The 19445-nt window shown below is 35.5% G+C and overlaps 14 non-coding genes across 14 annotated transcripts; 7 read left to right on the forward strand and 7 right to left on the reverse strand.

Moving 5' to 3' along the window:
• The first annotated feature begins 1017 nt into the window (after positions 1 to 1017).
• Positions 1018 to 1099, forward strand: Trnal-aag (transfer RNA leucine (anticodon AAG)). The gene has a single exon. It is a non-coding gene; the product is annotated as a tRNA-Leu (tRNA).
• A 739-nt stretch (positions 1100 to 1838) lies between these two features.
• Positions 1839 to 1920, reverse strand: Trnal-uag (transfer RNA leucine (anticodon UAG)). The gene has a single exon. It is a non-coding gene; the product is annotated as a tRNA-Leu (tRNA).
• A 1746-nt stretch (positions 1921 to 3666) lies between these two features.
• On the forward strand, positions 3667 to 3748 carry Trnal-aag (transfer RNA leucine (anticodon AAG)). Its single transcript has one exon. It is a non-coding gene; the product is annotated as a tRNA-Leu (tRNA).
• An 823-nt stretch (positions 3749 to 4571) lies between these two features.
• Positions 4572 to 4653, reverse strand: Trnal-uag (transfer RNA leucine (anticodon UAG)). The gene has a single exon. It is a non-coding gene; the product is annotated as a tRNA-Leu (tRNA).
• A 1388-nt stretch (positions 4654 to 6041) lies between these two features.
• Positions 6042 to 6123, forward strand: Trnal-aag (transfer RNA leucine (anticodon AAG)). Its single transcript has one exon. It is a non-coding gene; the product is annotated as a tRNA-Leu (tRNA).
• Positions 6124 to 6862: 739 nt separating this feature from the next.
• Positions 6863 to 6944, reverse strand: Trnal-uag (transfer RNA leucine (anticodon UAG)). The gene has a single exon. It is a non-coding gene; the product is annotated as a tRNA-Leu (tRNA).
• Positions 6945 to 9594: 2650 nt separating this feature from the next.
• On the reverse strand, positions 9595 to 9676 carry Trnal-uag (transfer RNA leucine (anticodon UAG)). Its single transcript has one exon. It is a non-coding gene; the product is annotated as a tRNA-Leu (tRNA).
• Positions 9677 to 11064: 1388 nt separating this feature from the next.
• Positions 11065 to 11146, forward strand: Trnal-aag (transfer RNA leucine (anticodon AAG)). Its single transcript has one exon. It is a non-coding gene; the product is annotated as a tRNA-Leu (tRNA).
• A 739-nt stretch (positions 11147 to 11885) lies between these two features.
• Trnal-uag (transfer RNA leucine (anticodon UAG)) lies at positions 11886 to 11967 on the reverse strand. The gene has a single exon. It is a non-coding gene; the product is annotated as a tRNA-Leu (tRNA).
• A 1745-nt stretch (positions 11968 to 13712) lies between these two features.
• Trnal-aag (transfer RNA leucine (anticodon AAG)) lies at positions 13713 to 13794 on the forward strand. Its single transcript has one exon. It is a non-coding gene; the product is annotated as a tRNA-Leu (tRNA).
• Positions 13795 to 14617: 823 nt separating this feature from the next.
• On the reverse strand, positions 14618 to 14699 carry Trnal-uag (transfer RNA leucine (anticodon UAG)). Its single transcript has one exon. It is a non-coding gene; the product is annotated as a tRNA-Leu (tRNA).
• A 1388-nt stretch (positions 14700 to 16087) lies between these two features.
• Trnal-aag (transfer RNA leucine (anticodon AAG)) lies at positions 16088 to 16169 on the forward strand. The gene has a single exon. It is a non-coding gene; the product is annotated as a tRNA-Leu (tRNA).
• Positions 16170 to 16908: 739 nt separating this feature from the next.
• Positions 16909 to 16990, reverse strand: Trnal-uag (transfer RNA leucine (anticodon UAG)). Its single transcript has one exon. It is a non-coding gene; the product is annotated as a tRNA-Leu (tRNA).
• Positions 16991 to 18735: 1745 nt separating this feature from the next.
• Trnal-aag (transfer RNA leucine (anticodon AAG)) lies at positions 18736 to 18817 on the forward strand. Its single transcript has one exon. It is a non-coding gene; the product is annotated as a tRNA-Leu (tRNA).
• The last annotated feature ends 628 nt before the right edge of the window (positions 18818 to 19445 follow it).

The raw sequence follows: 19445 nt of genomic DNA on the forward strand, positions 1-19445 counted from the left end.
GACCTAGTTATGATATAATTGAATCATCCCCTTACGTTGAAACCACATACCAGCTTCATGAATTTAGGTTTTCTAGGGCTGAATATATTGAGGGTGTAAGGAACTGATATTCCAAAGGTATTCGTTTTCAAGTGCGATATTTATTACTTAGGAGAGAAACTGCCTTTAATCTCCAATTGAATGGATTTAGATTGCAATGAAAGAGAGGGAGGGAGAGATTTAACTGTTGTAAAGGAATAACGTGGAAAATAAATGTTAAGGGAAGCTTTCAAAATTCCTCATTTTATCTCACATTCCGTATGAGAGCAATGAAAGAAACGTGAGATTTCCCCGACCGAAGAAAATCAATAAACGGGATGGATGAATTTAGTTTTCGGACAAAGACATAGAGAGATTTGAATAAGAGATTTAGCCCATAAGACGGAAGAATGGACACATCATATTGATTTTACATGTCTTCTCATCCTGTAAATCAACAACGCGATACAGTTTTGAATTCTTAAAAGACACAATTCAATCAAAGCGTGATACTTCAATTACTCTACCTGAAAAAGCATTTCTTTTCTTCAAATCTATAAACACAGTAAGGATATCATTATCGTCAGTATTCAGTTTGGCATTTAGGGGACAAATCATCACAGCGACTGTCCAACGTACAGGTGCAAATGACAATCCTGAAGGTTCCATTGATCGTAACATACATGAAAATGATTACGTGAGGAAGAAAAAATGATTGGCTATATTTGTAGTAATAGGTTATGCAACGTTACAAAAAGGAAAAGGAAAATCAAACCAGAGTGCTGGGAAGGAAGCGCATTAGGGAAAGATGTGTAGTCTGTGTAATGTTCAAGAGAAATACTCTTATAAATATCACTCTGGCATCCCACTCGACCCTATCCTTTAACTAGAACAGATATCTCTTCGTAACATATCGAAACACGGCAGATAAGAAAGTATAAAGGTAGCGAGTCGGTATAACACAATGAGCTTTAGTCACTCTCTACGAACCTGTACAGAGGTAGCGTGGCCGAGCTGTCTAAGGCGCTGGTTTAAGGCACCAGTCTCTTCGGGGGCGTGGGTTCGAATCCCACCGCTGCCAAGTATTTTTATTAACAAAAATATAAAGTAAAATTTCAAAAAACCTGTTGTATTCACTGTGCCGGATTGTCTTTGTAAGCATGTAATTCAAGGTAAGTCAATGCACAAAGTCATCCATTAAGTGGTACCTACTTTACAAAGACCAAACAATTATAAAACTGTATATCTGTTTAACATAATATATTGAAGTCTTTTTTAAATTAAATACTCTCACTTTCTTTGTACGAACTTTAGATAAAATTAGCACCGTATAAAATAAAGAAGGATAATTTTCCCAACAATTTTTTAAAATAATAAAAAATTTAATTTTAAATTTGTAATTTACCTTTTGTGCGCATCAATGTCATCCAGACAGTGTTGCATTAACTTAATTTACCGCATCTTTACAACCACTCCAAACATTAATCTATCGTCACCATATCGATAGAAAAAAGACATTTTTTATGAACATTCTCCTTTTCAAAAGATCCTTGATATTGTCTTGATATTGTTACTACTTTTGTTATCTAAGGGGTCGTCAAACAACAATTGCAGATGCCACAAGATAAGAATTGTACGTGATTTATTAAGAAAGGAACACAATCGTTTTGATTGAAAAGGAAAAACCCCGATGTTTGTTGTTTGAGATCTCATGACCACACAGACATAGTTAGAAATATCAGTGACATCGGTTCGACATCACATCAAACTGAACAAAAATTAGAACCCAGTCCTACCTATGTTGCATTGAAAAATATTATTGGCAGCGATGGGATTCGAACCCACGCCTCCGAAGAGACTGGTGCCTAAAACCAGCGCCTTAGACCGCTCGGCCACGCTACCGACAGACTAAGTCTTAATAGTGCTAACACGAGTCTGTTAGTGTACGCTGTTACAGTCTGCTTTGGATGAAATGGTTTGGCCTATGGTTTACAATTTTACAAACTGAGATCCCAGTCTATATAAGTAAACCTACTGCAATTCATTACTCCTATATATGTGTCAAGGTACATAGTCTGATATCATTGATACAAAATTTGATTAGTCTAGTAGTGTTGAAATGACAGAAGAGGTAAAAAAAAAAACTGACGACTGAAAAGGAAACCAAATCTTTTTCAAGCGTTAAATTTACGTTATGTAGACCAATTTATTCAATGGTTAAACACTTATCTTTTAGATTGATATACATACCACTTTCTTAATCGCAGGTGTGAAAGAGTGTAATATCTTTGATGGGTATAGAATGTATAGCTGAAAATTCACTTTAAGCGTCAACATCAGGTTTTATAATGACTTACTTTTTGTGCATTTGCTTTTCTGGAATTGAATCCCCATACTTTATAACTCGTGTGTCTGACAAATAGGTTCAACGACATCGTGACTGTAAAAAAGGGATTGCCGACAATGCAGTAGTCATTTACACGTGAGAAGTAGGATGTAGTACCTTAGTTCTCTTCTGGTTGTATTATTCTTCTTTACATACAGCTAAATGCAGATGTTCATCGGTAGGGGCTTATTGGATTACAAGATATCAAGGGTGTAATAAAACGTATTGCTTCGGTATAAAAAAATTTATGCAATGGAGAATGTTAGGTCACAATGATTTTGTTAGGATATAATTGAATTATCCCCTTACGATGAAACCACATACCAACTTCATGAGTTTAGGTTTGTTAGGTTTGAGGATACAGAGGGTGTAACGAACTAACATTCCATAGGTATTCGTTTTCAAGTGCGATATTTATTACTTAGGAGAGAAACTGCCTTTAATCTCCAGTTGAATGGATCTAGATTGCAATGAAAGGGAGGGAGAGAGAGATTTAACTGTTGTAAAGGTATAACGTGGAAAATAAATGTTAAGGTAAGCTTTGAAAATTCCTGATTTTATCTTCACATTCCGTATGGGAACAATGAAAGAAAACGTGAGATCGATTAATATTTTTAGGTATAAAGACATAGAGAGATGTGATAAAAGATTTAGCTCATAAGATCGAAGAATGGACATATCATATTTATTGTACTTGTCGTCTCATTCTGCAAATGAATAATGAGATAATGTATTGAATTCGGAAAAAAATAAAATTCAGTCAACGCGTAATACTCCATTCCTCTATCTGAAAGAATATTTTTTCTTTATTTTTTAAATGCATAAACACAGTAAGTATCTAATAATCGTCCGTATTAAGTTTGACCTTTATGGGTCAAATCATCACAGCAACAATCCAACGTACAGGTACAAATGACAATGTTGAAGGTTTCAATCTTTATAACATACATGAGAATGATTACGTGAGTAAGAAAAAAAATCATGGGTTATAGTGACAGTTATAGATCATACCACGTTACAAAAGAAAAAAGAAAACTAACCCATAGTGCTTGAAACGGAGCGCATTAATTCAAGATATAGAGTCTGTGTGAATCAAACAGAACTGCCTTTATAAATGCCACTCTGGTATTCCACTCGGCCATATCCTTTAATTAACACATTTAAATCCTCGTAAGATCTAAACACGGCAGATGAGAAAGTAGAACGGTAACGAGTATGTATGACACAAGCAGTTTTAGTCACTCTCTGCAAACCTGTACAGAGGTAGCGTGACCGAGCGGTCTAAGGCGCTGGTTTAAGGCACCAGTCTCTTCGGGGGCGTGGGTTCGAATCCCACCGCTGCCAAGTATTTTTATTAAACCAAATTTAGCTAAGCGACATTTAAAACTACCGTTGACCAATTCTCTTTGCCAGTCTCTTTTCAAGCAGGTAACTCAAGGCAAATCAATGAAGAAAATGATCAATACACTTTTACCTGTTTTATAACGAACAGTGCATCTTACACTGTACATGATTTCTAAAAGAACTGTTCAAGGATTTCTTTTGATAATGTTGAATATTCTGTCTCTGTTTGTTACCAACTTTAGTTAAAAGCTTCGCGGTATGAAATATAGGAAGAATAGTTTCACCAACTCTTTGTGGCTGTTACTCGTATTTCGCTTTAATGTAATCCAAACAGTGTTACATTAAGTCCTTTTACAGCATCTTTAAAACAAATGGTTTTCATGGGTTTGCGATAGATGAATTTAGTATTTTTCTGTACAAATCGAATTTACTGCATTGCGCCTGCGTCCTCTTGAAATTCTTGAACCTTGTAAGGATTTTAAATATCCCCAAAAGGGTGAATACTATTTCGCAAAGCTGTTATAATTATTCTCATGCTATAGCAATTTCATCTAAATTCACCAGTATGAATGCAAGACATAAAAACCACTCTGAACATTACCCTGTTAGCACGATATCGATGCAAACAACAATATTCTTTTAAATGACCATACATCTGTTCAATGAAATTTACTCGTCTTCATATTTTTGTTAGAATATGTGTTCAATTAGAACCCAGTGATACCTAATGTTGCAATTTGTACCAGCCAATAAATAGTCCTACGTGTAACATAAATGTAGTATCAAAGATACTTTAGTAGTATTGTACGTTGAAAAATAGTATTGGCAGCGATGGGATTCGAACCCACGCCTCCGAAGAGACTGGTGCCTAAAACCAGCGCCTTAGACCGCTCGGCCACGCTACCGACAGACTAACACGCTTATAGTACAATATCTTTGAGGGGTCCAAAATATATTGCTGAAAATTCACTTCAAGCATCAAAATTAGGTTATAAGGTCCTACTTTGTGTGCATTTTCTTTTCTTTAGTTGCATCCCCATTCTAAATTACTCGTGTGTCCGAGAAATAGGCTCAGTGATATTGGGATTGTAAAGAATGGATGGCTGAGAATGTGATATTCATTTACCCGACCATAGCACTCTTCTGCTTGTATTACTCTTCTTTAGCTACACCTAAATGCAAATGTTCAACGGCAGAGGCCTATTAGATTACAAGATATCAAGGATGTAACAAAGTTGTAGCTATGAATTTGCAAGCGAGAATGTTATATCACGATGACCTAGTTATGATATAATTGAATCATCCCCTTACGTTGAAACCACATACCAGCTTCATGAATTTAGGTTTTCTAGGGCTGAATATATTGAGGGTGTAAGGAACTGATATTCCAAAGGTATTCGTTTTCAAGTGCGATATTTATTACTTAGGAGAGAAACTGCCTTTAATCTCCAATTGAATGGATTTAGATTGCAATGAAAGAGAGGGAGGGAGAGATTTAACTGTTGTAAAGGAATAACGTGGAAAATAAATGTTAAGGGAAGCTTTCAAAATTCCTCATTTTATCTCACATTCCGTATGAGAGCAATGAAAGAAACGTGAGATTTCCCCGACCGAAGAAAATCAATAAACGGGATGGATGAATTTAGTTTTCGGACAAAGACATAGAGAGATTTGAATAAGAGATTTAGCCCATAAGACGGAAGAATGGACACATCATATTGATTTTACATGTCTTCTCATCCTGTAAATCAACAACGCGATACAGTTTTGAATTCTTAAAAGACACAATTCAATCAAAGCGTGATACTTCAATTACTCTACCTGAAAAAGCATTTCTTTTCTTCAAATCTATAAACACAGTAAGGATATCATTATCGTCAGTATTCAGTTTGGCATTTAGGGGACAAATCATCACAGCGACTGTCCAACGTACAGGTGCAAATGACAATCCTGAAGGTTCCATTGATCGTAACATACATGAAAATGATTACGTGAGGAAGAAAAAATGATTGGCTATATTTGTAGTAATAGGTTATGCAACGTTACAAAAAGGAAAAGGAAAATCAAACCAGAGTGCTGGGAAGGAAGCGCATTAGGGAAAGATGTGTAGTCTGTGTAATGTTCAAGAGAAATACTCTTATAAATATCACTCTGGCATCCCACTCGACCCTATCCTTTAACTAGAACAGATATCTCTTCGTAACATATCGAAACACGGCAGATAAGAAAGTATAAAGGTAGCGAGTCGGTATAACACAATGAGCTTTAGTCACTCTCTACGAACCTGTACAGAGGTAGCGTGGCAGAGCTGTCTAAGGCGCTGGTTTAAGGCACCAGTCTCTTCGGGGGCGTGGGTTCGAATCCCACCGCTGCCAAGTATTTTTATTAACAAAAATATAAAGTAAAATTTCAAAAAACCTGTTGTATTCACTGTGCCGGATTGTCTTTGTAAGCATGTAATTCAAGGTAAGTCAATGCACAAAATCATCCATTAAGTGGTACCTACTTTACAAAGACCAAACAATTATAAAACTGTATATCTGTTTAACATAATATATTGAAGTCTTTTTTAAATTAAATACTCTCACTTTCTTTGTACGAACTTTAGATAAAATTAGCACCGTATAAAATAAAGAAGGATAATTTTCCCAACAATTTTTTAAAATAATAAAAAATTTAATTTTAAATTTGTAATTTACCTTTTGTGCGCATCAATGTCATCCAGACAGTGTTGCATTAACTTAATTTACCGCATCTTTACAACCACTCCAAACATTAATCTATCGTCACCATATCGATAGAAAAAAGACATTTTTTATGAACATTCTCCTTTTCAAAAGATCCTTGATATTGTCTTGATATTGTTACTACTTTTGTTATCTAAGGGGTCGTCAAACAACAATTGCAGATGCCACAAGATAAGAATTGTACGTGATTTATTAAGAAAGGAACACAATCGTTTTGATTGAAAAGGAAAAACCCCGATGTTTGTTGTTTGAGATCTCATGACCACACAGACATAGTTAGAAATATCAGTGACATCGGTTCGACATCACATCAAACTGAACAAAAATTAGAACCCAGTCCTACCTATGTTGCATTGAAAAATATTATTGGCAGCGATGGGATTCGAACCCACGCCTCCGAAGAGACTGGTGCCTAAAACCAGCGCCTTAGACCGCTCGGCCACGCTACCGACAGACTAAGTCTTAATAGTGCTAACACGAGTCTGTTAGTGTACGCTGTTACAGTCTGCTTTGGATGAAATGGTTTGGCCTATGGTTTACAATTTTACAAACTGAGATCCCAGTCTATATAAGTAAACCTACTGCAATTCATTACTCCTATATATGTGTCAAGGTACATAGTCTGATATCATTGATACAAAATTTGATTAGTCTAGTAGTGTTGAAATGACAGAAGAGGTAAAAAAAAAACTGACGACTGAAAAGGAAACCAAATCTTTTTCAAGCGTTAAATTTACGTTATGTAGACCAATTTATTCAATGGTTAAACACTTATCTTTTAGATTGATATACATACCACTTTCTTAATCGCAGGTGTGAAAGAGTGTAATATCTTTGATGGGTATAGAATGTATAGCTGAAAATTCACTTTAAGCGTCAACATCAGGTTTTATAATGACTTACTTTTTGTGCATTTGCTTTTCTGGAATTGAATCCCCATACTTTATAACTCGTGTGTCTGACAAATAGGTTCAACGACATCGTGACTGTAAAAAAGGGATTGCCGACAATGCAGTAGTCATTTACACGTGAGAAGTAGGATGTAGTACCTTAGTTCTCTTCTGGTTGTATTATTCTTCTTTACATACAGCTAAATGCAGATGTTCATCGGTAGGGGCTTATTGGATTACAAGATATCAAGGGTGTAATAAAACGTATTGCTTCGGTATAAAAAAATTTATGCAATGGAGAATGTTAGGTCACAATGATTTTGTTAGGATATAATTGAATTATCCCCTTACGATGAAACCACATACCAACTTCATGAGTTTAGGTTTGTTAGGTTTGAGGATACAGAGGGTGTAACGAACTAACATTCCATAGGTATTCGTTTTCAAGTGCGATATTTATTACTTAGGAGAGAAACTGCCTTTAATCTCCAGTTGAATGGATCTAGATTGCAATGAAAGGGAGGGAGAGAGAGATTTAACTGTTGTAAAGGTATAACGTGGAAAATAAATGTTAAGGTAAGCTTTGAAAATTCCTGATTTTATCTTCACATTCCGTATGGGAACAATGAAAGAAAACGTGAGATCGATTAATATTTTTAGGTATAAAGACATAGAGAGATGTGAAAAAAGATTTAGCTCATAAGATCGAAGAATGGACATATCATATTTATTGTACTTGTCGTCTCATTCTGCAAATGAATAATGAGATAATGTATTGAATTCGGAAAAAAATAAAATTCAGTCAACGCGTAATACTCCATTCCTCTATCTGAAAGAATATTTTTTCTTTATTTTTTAAATGCATAAACACAGTAAGTATCTAATAATCGTCCGTATTAAGTTTGACCTTTATGGGTCAAATCATCACAGCAACAATCCAACGTACAGGTACAAATGACAATGTTGAAGGTTTCAATCTTTATAACATACATGAGAATGATTACGTGAGTAAGAAAAAAAATCATGGGTTATAGTGACAGTTATAGATCATACCACGTTACAAAAGAAAAAAGAAAACTAACCCATAGTGCTTGAAACGGAGCGCATTAATTCAAGATATAGAGTCTGTGTGAATCAAACAGAACTGCCTTTATAAATGCCACTCTGGTATTCCACTCGGCCATATCCTTTAATTAACACATTTAAATCCTCGTAAGATCTAAACACGGCAGATGAGAAAGTAGAACGGTAACGAGTATGTATGACACAAGCAGTTTTAGTCACTCTCTGCAAACCTGTACAGAGTTAGCGTGACCGAGCGGTCTAAGGCGCTGGTTTAAGGCACCAGTCTCTTCGGGGGCGTGGGTTCGAATCCCACCGCTGCCAAGTATTTTTATTAAACCAAATTTAGCTAAGCGACATTTAAAACTACCGTTGACCAATTCTCTTTGCCAGTCTCTTTTCAAGCAGGTAACTCAAGGCAAATCAATGAAGAAAATGATCAATACACTTTTACCTGTTTTATAACGAACAGTGCATCTTACACTGTACATGATTTCTAAAAGAACTGTTCAAGGATTTCTTTTGATAATGTTGAATATTCTGTCTCTGTTTGTTACCAACTTTAGTTAAAAGCTTCGCGGTATGAAATATAGGAAGAATAGTTTCACCAACTCTTTGTGGCTGTTACTCGTATTTCGCTTTAATGTAATCCAAACAGTGTTACATTAAGTCCTTTTACAGCATCTTTAAAACAAATGGTTTTCATGGGTTTGCGATAGATGAATTTAGTATTTTTCTGTACAAATCGAATTTACTGCATTGCGCCTGCGTCCTCTTGAAATTCTTGAACCTTGTAAGGATTTTAAATATCCCCAAAAGGGTGAATACTATTTCGCAAAGCTGTTATAATTATTCTCATGCTATAGCAATTTCATCTAAATTCACCAGTATGAATGCAAGACATAAAAACCACTCTGAACATTACCCTGTTAGCACGATATCGATGCAAACAACAATATTCTTTTAAATGACCATACATCTATTCAATGAAATTTACTCGTCTTCATATTTTTGTTAGAATATGTGTTCAATTAGAACCCAGTGATACCTAATGTTGCAATTTGTACCAGCCAATAAATAGTCCTACGTGTAACATAAATGTAGTATCAAAGATACTTTAGTAGTATTGTACGTTGAAAAACAGTATTGGCAGCAATGGGATTCGAACCCACGCCTCCGAAGAGACTGGTGCCTAAAACCAGCGCCTTAGACCGCTCGGCCACGCTACCGACAGACTAACACGCTTATAGTACAATATCTTTGAGGGGTCCAAAATATATTGCTGAAAATTCACTTCAAGCATCAAAATTAGGTTATAAGGTCCTACTTTGTGTGCATTTTCTTTTCTTTAGTTGCATCCCCATTCTAAATTACTCGTGTGTCCGAGAAATAGGCTCAGTGATATTGGGATTGTAAAGAATGGATGGCTGAGAATGTGATATTCATTTACCCGACCATAGCACTCTTCTGCTTGTATTACTCTTCTTTAGCTACACCTAAATGCAAATGTTCAACGGCAGAGGCCTATTAGATTACAAGATATCAAGGATGTAACAAAGTTGTAGCTATGAATTTGCAAGCGAGAATGTTATATCACGATGACCTAGTTATGATATAATTGAATCATCCCCTTACGTTGAAACCACATACCAGCTTCATGAATTTAGGTTTTCTAGGGCTGAATATATTGAGGGTGTAAGGAACTGATATTCCAAAGGTATTCGTTTTCAAGTGCGATATTTATTACTTAGGAGAGAAACTGCCTTTAATCTCCAATTGAATGGATTTAGATTGCAATGAAAGAGAGGGAGGGAGAGATTTAACTGTTGTAAAGGAATAACGTGGAAAATAAATGTTAAGGGAAGCTTTCAAAATTCCTCATTTTATCTCACATTCCGTATGAGAGCAATGAAAGAAACGTGAGATTTCCCCGACCGAAGAAAATCAATAAACGGGATGGATGAATTTAGTTTTCGGACAAAGACATAGAGAGATTTGAATAAGAGATTTAGCCCATAAGACGGAAGAATGGACACATCATATTGATTTTACATGTCTTCTCATCCTGTAAATCAACAACGCGATACAGTTTTGAATTCTTAAAAGACACAATTCAATCAAAGCGTGATACTTCAATTACTCTACCTGAAAAAGCATTTCTTTTCTTCAAATCTATAAACACAGTAAGGATATCATTATCGTCAGTATTCAGTTTGGCATTTAGGGGACAAATCATCACAGCGACTGTCCAACGTACAGGTGCAAATGACAATCCTGAAGGTTCCATTGATCGTAACATACATGAAAATGATTACGTGAGGAAGAAAAAATGATTGGCTATATTTGTAGTAATAGGTTATGCAACGTTACAAAAAGGAAAAGGAAAATCAAACCAGAGTGCTGGGAAGGAAGCGCATTAGGGAAAGATGTGTAGTCTGTGTAATGTTCAAGAGAAATACTCTTATAAATATCACTCTGGCATCCCACTCGACCCTATCCTTTAACTAGAACAGATATCTCTTCGTAACATATCGAAACACGGCAGATAAGAAAGTATAAAGGTAGCGAGTCGGTATAACACAATGAGCTTTAGTCACTCTCTACGAACCTGTACAGAGGTAGCGTGGCCGAGCTGTCTAAGGCGCTGGTTTAAGGCACCAGTCTCTTCGGGGGCGTGGGTTCGAATCCCACCGCTGCCAAGTATTTTTATTAACAAAAATATAAAGTAAAATTTCAAAAAACCTGTTGTATTCACTGTGCCGGATTGTCTTTGTAAGCATGTAATTCAAGGTAAGTCAATGCACAAAGTCATCCATTAAGTGGTACCTACTTTACAAAGACCAAACAATTATAAAACTGTATATCTGTTTAACATAATATATTGAAGTCTTTTTTAAATTAAATACTCTCACTTTCTTTGTACGAACTTTAGATAAAATTAGCACCGTATAAAATAAAGAAGGATAATTTTCCCAACAATTTTTTAAAATAATAAAAAATTTAATTTTAAATTTGTAATTTACCTTTTGTGCGCATCAATGTCATCCAGACAGTGTTGCATTAACTTAATTTACCGCATCTTTACAACCACTCCAAACATTAATCTATCGTCACCATATCGATAGAAAAAAGACATTTTTTATGAACATTCTCCTTTTCAAAAGATCCTTGATATTGTCTTGATATTGTTACTACTTTTGTTATCTAAGGGGTCGTCAAACAACAATTGCAGATGCCACAAGATAAGAATTGTACGTGATTTATTAAGAAAGGAACACAATCGTTTTGATTGAAAAGGAAAAACCCCGATGTTTGTTGTTTGAGATCTCATGACCACACAGACATAGTTAGAAATATCAGTGACATCGGTTCGACATCACATCAAACTGAACAAAAATTAGAACCCAGTCCTACCTATGTTGCATTGAAAAATATTATTGGCAGCGATGGGATTCGAACCCACGCCTCCGAAGAGACTGGTGCCTAAAACCAGCGCCTTAGACCGCTCGGCCACGCTACCGACAGACTAAGTCTTAATAGTGCTAACACGAGTCTGTTAGTGTACGCTGTTACAGTCTGCTTTGGATGAAATGGTTTGGCCTATGGTTTACAATTTTACAAACTGAGATCCCAGTCTATATAAGTAAACCTACTGCAATTCATTGCTCCTATATATGTGTCAAGGTACATAGTCTGATATCATTGATACAAAATTTGATTAGTCTAGTAGTGTTGAAATGACAGAAGAGGTAAAAAAAAAACTGACGACTGAAAAGGAAACCAAATCTTTTTCAAGCGTTAAATTTACGTTATGTAGACCAATTTATTCAATGGTTAAACACTTATCTTTTAGATTGATATACATACCACTTTCTTAATCGCAGGTGTGAAAGAGTGTAATATCTTTGATGGGTATAGAATGTATAGCTGAAAATTCACTTTAAGCGTCAACATCAGGTTTTATAATGACTTACTTTTTGTGCATTTGCTTTTCTGGAATTGAATCCCCATACTTTATAACTCGTGTGTCTGACAAATAGGTTCAACGACATCGTGACTGTAAAAAAGGGATTGCCGACAATGCAGTAGTCATTTACACGTGAGAAGTAGGATGTAGTACCTTAGTTCTCTTCTGGTTGTATTATTCTTCTTTACATACAGCTAAATGCAGATGTTCATCGGTAGGGGCTTATTGGATTACAAGATATCAAGGGTGTAATAAAACGTATTGCTTCGGTATAAAAAAATTTATGCAATGGAGAATGTTAGGTCACAATGATTTTGTTAGGATATAATTGAATTATCCCCTTACGATGAAACCACATACCAACTTCATGAGTTTAGGTTTGTTAGGTTTGAGGATACAGAGGGTGTAACGAACTAACATTCCATAGGTATTCGTTTTCAAGTGCGATATTTATTACTTAGGAGAGAAACTGCCTTTAATCTCCAGTTGAATGGATCTAGATTGCAATGAAAGGGAGGGAGAGAGAGATTTAACTGTTGTAAAGGTATAACGTGGAAAATAAATGTTAAGGTAAGCTTTGAAAATTCCTGATTTTATCTTCACATTCCGTATGGGAACAATGAAAGAAAACGTGAGATCGATTAATATTTTTAGGTATAAAGACATAGAGAGATGTGATAAAAGATTTAGCTCATAAGATCGAAGAATGGACATATCATATTTATTGTACTTGTCGTCTCATTCTGCAAATGAATAATGAGATAATGTATTGAATTCGGAAAAAAATAAAATTCAGTCAACGCGTAATACTCCATTCCTCTATCTGAAAGAATATTTTTTCTTTATTTTTTAAATGCATAAACACAGTAAGTATCTAATAATCGTCCGTATTAAGTTTGACCTTTATGGGTCAAATCATCACAGCAACAATCCAACGTACAGGTACAAATGACAATGTTGAAGGTTTCAATCTTTATAACATACATGAGAATGATTACGTGAGTAAGAAAAAAAATCATGGGTTATAGTGACAGTTATAGATCATACCACGTTACAAAAGAAAAAAGAAAACTAACCCATAGTGCTTGAAACGGAGCGCATTAATTCAAGATATAGAGTCTGTGTGAATCAAACAGAACTGCCTTTATAAATGCCACTCTGGTATTCCACTCGGCCATATCCTTTAATTAACACATTTAAATCCTCGTAAGATCTAAACACGGCAGATGAGAAAGTAGAACGGTAACGAGTATGTATGACACAAGCAGTTTTAGTCACTCTCTGCAAACCTGTACAGAGGTAGCGTGACCGAGCGGTCTAAGGCGCTGGTTTAAGGCACCAGTCTCTTCGGGGGCGTGGGTTCGAATCCCACCGCTGCCAAGTATTTTTATTAAACCAAATTTAGCTAAGCGACATTTAAAACTACCGTTGACCAATTCTCTTTGCCAGTCTCTTTTCAAGCAGGTAACTCAAGGCAAATCAATGAAGAAAATGATCAATACACTTTTACCTGTTTTATAACGAACAGTGCATCTTACACTGTACATGATTTCTAAAAGAACTGTTCAAGGATTTCTTTTGATAATGTTGAATATTCTGTCTCTGTTTGTTACCAACTTTAGTTAAAAGCTTCGCGGTATGAAATATAGGAAGAATAGTTTCACCAACTCTTTGTGGCTGTTACTCGTATTTCGCTTTAATGTAATCCAAACAGTGTTACATTAAGTCCTTTTACAGCATCTTTAAAACAAATGGTTTTCATGGGTTTGCGATAGATGAATTTAGTATTTTTCTGTACAAATCGAATTTACTGCATTGCGCCTGCGTCCTCTTGAAATTCTTGAACCTTGTAAGGATTTTAAATATCCCCAAAAGGGTGAATACTATTTCGCAAAGCTGTTATAATTATTCTCATGCTATAGCAATTTCATCTAAATTCACCAGTATGAATGCAAGACATAAAAACCACTCTGAACATTACCCTGTTAGCACGATATCGATGCAAACAACAATATTCTTTTAAATGACCATACATCTATTCAATGAAATTTACTCGTCTTCATATTTTTGTTAGAATATGTGTTCAATTAGAACCCAGTGATACCTAATGTTGCAATTTGTACCAGCCAATAAATAGTCCTACGTGTAACATAAATGTAGTATCAAAGATACTTTAGTAGTATTGTACGTTGAAAAATAGTATTGGCAGCGATGGGATTCGAACCCACGCCTCCGAAGAGACTGGTGCCTAAAACCAGCGCCTTAGACCGCTCGGCCACGCTACCGACAGACTAACACGCTTATAGTACAATATCTTTGAGGGGTCCAAAATATATTGCTGAAAATTCACTTCAAGCATCAAAATTAGGTTATAAGGTCCTACTTTGTGTGCATTTTCTTTTCTTTAGTTGCATCCCCATTCTAAATTACTCGTGTGTCCGAGAAATAGGCTCAGTGATATTGGGATTGTAAAGAATGGATGGCTGAGAATGTGATATTCATTTACCCGACCATAGCACTCTTCTGCTTGTATTACTCTTCTTTAGCTACACCTAAATGCAAATGTTCAACGGCAGAGGCCTATTAGATTACAAGATATCAAGGATGTAACAAAGTTGTAGCTATGAATTTGCAAGCGAGAATGTTATATCACGATGACCTAGTTATGATATAATTGAATCATCCCCTTACGTTGAAACCACATACCAGCTTCATGAATTTAGGTTTTCTAGGGCTGAATATATTGAGGGTGTAAGGAACTGATATTCCAAAGGTATTCGTTTTCAAGTGCGATATTTATTACTTAGGAGAGAAACTGCCTTTAATCTCCAATTGAATGGATTTAGATTGCAATGAAAGAGAGGGAGGGAGAGATTTAACTGTTGTAAAGGAATAACGTGGAAAATAAATGTTAAGGGAAGCTTTCAAAATTCCTCATTTTATCTCACATTCCGTATGAGAGCAATGAAAGAAACGTGAGATTTCCCCGACCGAAGAAAATCAATAAACGGGATGGATGAATTTAGTTTTCGGACAAAGACATAGAGAGATTTGAATAAGAGATTTAGCCCATAAGACGGAAGAATGGACACATCATATTGATTTTACATGTCTTCTCATCCTGTAAATCAACAACGCGATACAGTTTTGAATTCTTAAAAGACACAATTCAATCAAAGCGTGATACTTCAATTACTCTACCTGAAAAAGCATTTCTTTTCTTCAAATCTATAAACACAGTAAGGATATCATTATCGTCAGTATTCAGTTTGGCATTTAGGGGACAAATCATCACAGCGACTGTCCAACGTACAGGTGCAAATGACAATCCTGAAGGTTCCATTGATCGTAACATACATGAAAATGATTACGTGAGGAAGAAAAAATGATTGGCTATATTTGTAGTAATAGGTTATGCAACGTTACAAAAAGGAAAAGGAAAATCAAACCAGAGTGCTGGGAAGGAAGCGCATTAGGGAAAGATGTGTAGTCTGTGTAATGTTCAAGAGAAATACTCTTATAAATATCAGTCTGGCATCCCACTCGACCCTATCCTTTAACTAGAACAGATATCTCTTCGTAACATATCGAAACACGGCAGATAAGAAAGTATAAAGGTAGCGAGTCGGTATAACACAATGAGCTTTAGTCACTCTCTACGAACCTGTACAGAGGTAGCGTGGCAGAGCTGTCTAAGGCGCTGGTTTAAGGCACCAGTCTCTTCGGGGGCGTGGGTTCGAATCCCACCGCTGCCAAGTATTTTTATTAACAAAAATATAAAGTAAAATTTCAAAAAACCTGTTGTATTCACTGTGCCGGATTGTCTTTGTAAGCATGTAATTCAAGGTAAGTCAATGCACAAAGTCATCCATTAAGTGGTACCTACTTTACAAAGACCAAACAATTATAAAACTGTATATCTGTTTAACATAATATATTGAAGTCTTTTTTAAATTAAATACTCTCACTTTCTTTGTACGAACTTTAGATAAAATTAGCACCGTATAAAATAAAGAAGGATAATTTTCCCAACAATTTTTTAAAATAATAAAAAATTTAATTTTAAATTTGTAATTTACCTTTTGTGCGCATCAATGTCATCCAGACAGTGTTGCATTAACTTAATTTACCGCATCTTTACAACCACTCCAAACATTAATCTATCGTCACCATATCGATAGAAAAAAGACATTTTTTATGAACATTCTCCTTTTCAAAAGATCCTTGATATTGTCTTGATATTGTTACTACTTTTGTTATCTAAGGGGTCGTCAAACAACAATTGCAGATGCCACAAGATAAGAATTGTACGTGATTTATTAAGAAAGGAACACAATCGTTTTGATTGAAAAGGAAAAACCCCGATGTTTGTTGTTTGAGATCTCATGACCACACAGACATAGTTAGAAATATCAGTGACATCGGTTCGACATCACATCAAACTGAACAAAAATTAGAACCCAGTCCTACCTATGTTGCATTGAAAAATATTATTGGCAGCGATGGGATTCGAACCCACGCCTCCGAAGAGACTGGTGCCTAAAACCAGCGCCTTAGACCGCTCGGCCACGCTACCGACAGACTAAGTCTTAATAGTGCTAACACGAGTCTGTTAGTGTACGCTGTTACAGTCTGCTTTGGATGAAATGGTTTGGCCTATGGTTTACAATTTTACAAACTGAGATCCCAGTCTATATAAGTAAACCTACTGCAATTCATTACTCCTATATATGTGTCAAGGTACATAGTCTGATATCATTGATACAAAATTTGATTAGTCTAGTAGTGTTGAAATGACAGAAGAGGTAAAAAAAAAACTGACGACTGAACAGGAAACCAAATCTTTTTCAAGCGTTAAATTTACGTTATGTAGACCAATTTATTCAATGGTTAAACACTTATCTTTTAGATTGATATACATACCACTTTCTTAATCGCAGGTGTGAAAGAGTGTAATATCTTTGATGGGTATAGAATGTATAGCTGAAAATTCACTTTAAGCGTCAACATCAGGTTTTATAATGACTTACTTTTTGTGCATTTGCTTTTCTGGAATTGAATCCCCATACTTTATAACTCGTGTGTCTGACAAATAGGTTCAACGACATCGTGACTGTAAAAAAGGGATTGCCGACAATGCAGTAGTCATTTACACGTGAGAAGTAGGATGTAGTACCTTAGTTCTCTTCTGGTTGTATTATTCTTCTTTACATACAGCTAAATGCAGATGTTCATCGGTAGGGGCTTATTGGATTACAAGATATCAAGGGTGTAATAAAACGTATTGCTTCGGTATAAAAAAATTTATGCAATGGAGAATGTTAGGTCACAATGATTTTGTTAGGATATAATTGAATTATCCCCTTACGATGAAACCACATACCAACTTCATGAGTTTAGGTTTGTTAGGTTTGAGGATACAGAGGGTGTAACGAACTAACATTCCATAGGTATTCGTTTTCAAGTGCGATATTTATTACTTAGGAGAGAAACTGCCTTTAATCTCCAGTTGAATGGATCTAGATTGCAATGAAAGGGAGGGAGAGAGAGATTTAACTGTTGTAAAGGTATAACGTGGAAAATAAATGTTAAGGTAAGCTTTGAAAATTCCTGATTTTATCTTCACATTCCGTATGGGAACAATGAAAGAAAACGTGAGATCGATTAATATTTTTAGGTATAAAGACATAGAGAGATGTGATAAAAGATTTAGCTCATAAGATCGAAGAATGGACATATCATATTTATTGTACTTGTCGTCTCATTCTGCAAATGAATAATGAGATAATGTATTGAATTCGGAAAAAAATAAAATTCAGTCAACGCGTAATACTCCATTCCTCTATCTGAAAGAATATTTTTTCTTTATTTTTTAAATGCATAAACACAGTAAGTATCTAATAATCGTCCGTATTAAGTTTGACCTTTATGGGTCAAATCATCACAGCAACAATCCAACGTACAGGTACAAATGACAATGTTGAAGGTTTCAATCTTTATAACATACATGAGAATGATTACGTGAGTAAGAAAAAAAATCATGGGTTATAGTGACAGTTATAGATCATACCACGTTACAAAAGAAAAAAGAAAACTAACCCATAGTGCTTGAAACGGAGCGCATTAATTCAAGATATAGAGTCTGTGTGAATCAAACAGAACTGCCTTTATAAATGCCACTCTGGTATTCCACTCGGCCATATCCTTTAATTAACACATTTAAATCCTCGTAAGATCTAAACACGGCAGATGAGAAAGTAGAACGGTAACGAGTATGTATGACACAAGCAGTTTTAGTCACTCTCTGCAAACCTGTACAGAGGTAGCGTGACCGAGCGGTCTAAGGCGCTGGTTTAAGGCACCAGTCTCTTCGGGGGCGTGGGTTCGAATCCCACCGCTGCCAAGTATTTTTATTAAACCAAATTTAGCTAAGCGACATTTAAAACTACCGTTGACCAATTCTCTTTGCCAGTCTCTTTTCAAGCAGGTAACTCAAGGCAAATCAATGAAGAAAATGATCAATACACTTTTACCTGTTTTATAACGAACAGTGCATCTTACACTGTACATGATTTCTAAAAGAACTGTTCAAGGATTTCTTTTGATAATGTTGAATATTCTGTCTCTGTTTGTTACCAACTTTAGTTAAAAGCTTCGCGGTATGAAATATAGGAAGAATAGTTTCACCAACTCTTTGTGGCTGTTACTCGTATTTCGCTTTAATGTAATCCAAACAGTGTTACATTAAGTCCTTTTACAGCATCTTTAAAACAAATGGTTTTCATGGGTTTGCGATAGATGAATTTAGTATTTTTCTGTACAAATCGAATTTACTGCATTGCGCCTGCGTCCTCTTGAAATTCTTGAACCTTGTAAGGATTTTAAATATCCCCAAAAGGGTGAATACTATTTCGCAAAGCTGTTATAATTATTCTCATGCTATAGCAATTTCATCTAAATTCACCAGCATGAATGCAAGACATAAAAACCACTCTGAACATTACCCTGTTAGCACGATATCGATGCAAACA

The sequence above is a fragment of the Sinohyriopsis cumingii genome, chromosome 9, assembly GCF_028554795.1.
Source record: "Sinohyriopsis cumingii isolate HCF-2022 chromosome 9, ASM2855479v2, whole genome shotgun sequence".
Taxonomy (NCBI): domain Eukaryota; kingdom Metazoa; phylum Mollusca; class Bivalvia; order Unionida; family Unionidae; genus Sinohyriopsis; species Sinohyriopsis cumingii.